This window comes from Colobus angolensis, unplaced genomic scaffold, assembly GCF_000951035.1.
Source record: "Colobus angolensis palliatus isolate OR3802 unplaced genomic scaffold, Cang.pa_1.0 Scaffold31, whole genome shotgun sequence".
Taxonomy (NCBI): domain Eukaryota; kingdom Metazoa; phylum Chordata; class Mammalia; order Primates; family Cercopithecidae; genus Colobus; species Colobus angolensis.
Window position 1 is genome coordinate 4,996,661 of NW_012116377.1, and position 2,788 is coordinate 4,999,448.

At 59.8% G+C, this 2,788-nt stretch overlaps 1 long non-coding RNA gene across 1 annotated transcript in view; it reads right to left on the reverse strand.

The window, feature by feature from the left end:
- LOC105517947 overlaps positions 1–2,788 on the reverse strand; it is an 8,144-nt gene that overhangs the window by 4,721 nt on the left and 635 nt on the right. Inside the window, exon 2 of the long non-coding RNA XR_001002751.1 lies at positions 2,416–2,706. This is a non-coding gene — a long non-coding RNA (uncharacterized LOC105517947). The remainder of the gene's footprint in view (positions 1–2,415; positions 2,707–2,788) is intronic.

A 2,788-nucleotide genomic window follows, 5' to 3' on the forward strand; every position in this document is an offset into this window, starting at 1 on the left:
GTTTGCGCCCCCGCGCGCTGCGCCCCGCAGACCTTTATCCGGTGTGACTGGGGTGCGTGTGGGGGAGAGCGCCGGGTCTGGAAGTCTCCCCCCACCCCAAGCCGGAGTCTGAATCCGTTTAGTGGGATTTCAATAAGAATGGGGCCGCCACGGGCTCGAAGATCTGCCGCCGGTAGGCGTAGACGGCGTTCTGGATCTGTCTGAAAACCGGGCATTTAAAATTATTCGGTGGCGGCCAGGCTTGAACTCCGGGTTGATCCAACTCCGAGGGGAAAGGCCCCGCGTTCAGGGCCCCCATGCGTGGTGGCCGCTCCTTTACCGGAAAACAAGGCAGGAAATTCGTTGTTTTGGAAAAAGCCTCCTCTCCCGAGGTTGGGAACACCTGGTGGTGAGCTCCAGGTCTACGCAGGCACCCCGTACTGGGATTCGTCTATGAGCAGGCAGGATTCGAGAACCAGGTAGGGCCCGTGCGGCAGCCGAGGCGTCTGGAGAGCGTTTCCCAGGCGGGTTGACAAATTGCAGACAAATTGTGTCTAACGAAACGGATTTACCAGTTGTCAGGCCGCCGGCCCCTGCCGCTCCCAGTAAACCCTCCGAGTAAACCGTGGCTGTTCGTGGAGGAGGGAGAAGCACGGCCCGATTGTCTCCGGGTCTCAGCAGGGTCCCGCGGGGAGCCTGCCAGGCTTGAAGGTAGGGGTCAGAAGCCAGAAGCGATATCGAATCTCGGAGGCGCCTGGGTCCAGGGTGCCGAGACACCTAGGACGTGGGGGCCACAGACTCTACGATTCCCAAAGACGCAGAACAGGAATGGGGTGGGAGAGCCTGCACTGAGGCCGAGGGAGGGAGCCTTCTGCTTTGGGGGGCTGGAATTGAACCCCAAAGAGCAGGAGGGGCCGTTATAGCCGTAGTCCCTCCTTGGGCACACCCCTCCCCCCCTCCAGGGATGGCTGCTGGCCTGAGATCTAATGCCTCGGCTTTAAGGGAACTTCCAAACCCATCTGCTAAGGCATCCCACTTCCTCCCCGTACCCCTCAAGGTTTATTGCCAATGTGGGACTGGGAGGCTGCTGGGTGGCGAATTAAATTTCTCTATGGAAGGTAATCCCATAGCAAATGGGTTTCCTTGACACCCCACCCCCAGCCCCACACTGCGGGCCAATTAGCTGCCCATAAGGAAAAGGCGAGAAGAATTAGGTTACAAAGGGAGGGCAAACTTATGGTCCCAAAGGGGCCACCTCGGATGAGCTAAGTTTAAACAAAGGGCTCAGAAGGGAGGGCTGGACAGCCGGGGAGACCCGGGCAGCTCTGTGTCCCACCTGGGACCAGCGGCTTAGTAGAGGCCTGAGAAGCACTCTAGAACTGGATACCAGATCTGCGACGTCCCCAGCTCCCAGGCAGAAGCACCCAGGTCAAATTGTGGCGATCACCGCTGTGAGTTCTCGGGCCACTTGAAAAGGGTCCTTCGAAAATTCTGTTTCCTGAATGACCTCCAGTCCTCGGAGAAATCTTGTTCCCAAGTAAGGAAAATGACAGCTTCTTAATGTGATCAAAGGCAGCGCCAGCATTTCCAGCTATGCTCCCGAACAAACAAAATACTGAAAAAGGGAACGTGTCCCTCTGAAGGTGTTCTGGGGACCCCAAAGTTCGAGCCCATAAACTGGAGTAAATCTGCTCTCACCAGGCCTGGAACAGCGCCGCAAGACCCCAGCCGATTCTGGGGGCTGCGTTGACCCTCCCCGGGAGTTTGTTTGGGGCCCGAGGTGGGAGGACCATGTCTTCGGCCTAGTGGGGAGGGGCCCGGTTGGTGTCCCTCGGTCTGCCTGACTCACACAGACATTGAGGAGCGCGGGTCCCCCTTTACTGTCCATCTGGGCGCCGTGCTACCTGGCGCCGCATTTCTCTTTCCCAGGCGGGTTCGTTTCCGCCAGAGAATGCAGCAGTCCCGCATCCTACGCAGGACCTGCAACCGATGTGGAGGCTTCGGTCAAGCCGTCCCCTGCCTGCGTTGTCGAGGAAGGCAACCCCAAGGCCTGAAGGGACCTGGCAGAACTCCTCTTTCCTTTTTTTCCTCTACACCCGGATTGCGGACAAGGAGGCTGGTTCAGGTCTCCTGAGGCTCCCGCTCAAGCACTCCTTAGCCGTCCTGCTAAGCCCCTCTGTGCGGCGATTTTCTGAGCTGCCGAGCGGGGTAATTAAATCCCCTCCCTCGCTCCGCTCTGTGCCAAGGCAGGCGGCAGTGCAGGGCTGACGTTTGGGCAGGGGACTCAGCCACGCTGGCCACCTCCACTACCGCAGTGGCCCGGACCCTGCCGCGAAGGGGTTAGACGCCGAGCTCGCTGCGCTGAAACTGGGGATACACACAGAACGGGGGAGGGGGTAGTTTTTACCGCGCCAGCGGGAGAAAAAGGAGAATTACCTGCTTTCTCGAGGGCCGCGCGTAGCCACTTCCCTGAGAGCCGCGGCACCGATCGCGGCCGGGCGGGAGGCTTCCGCTCGGCCCTGGCGTTCACAGCCCAGCGGCCAGCTGCCGGTCTGCCTTCCGCGCTGGGTCCCAGGGTTCGCGCTTGAGCAGGGTAGCTTTGCCGGACACGGGCGATTATCCCTTGGGACGCGGTGTCTTTCAGAGGGTCTTGCTAGTCTCCGGAGACGCCAAATAGGCTCGAACTCCGCGGCGATCTCCTTTTACGCATTGATGAAGAATCGTAAGCTAAAGGATGGGAAAAGTTGAGAGACAGACGGACAGAGAGCCAGTGGGTCCCGGCGGGACCGCACGCGTTGAGGGGAGCACG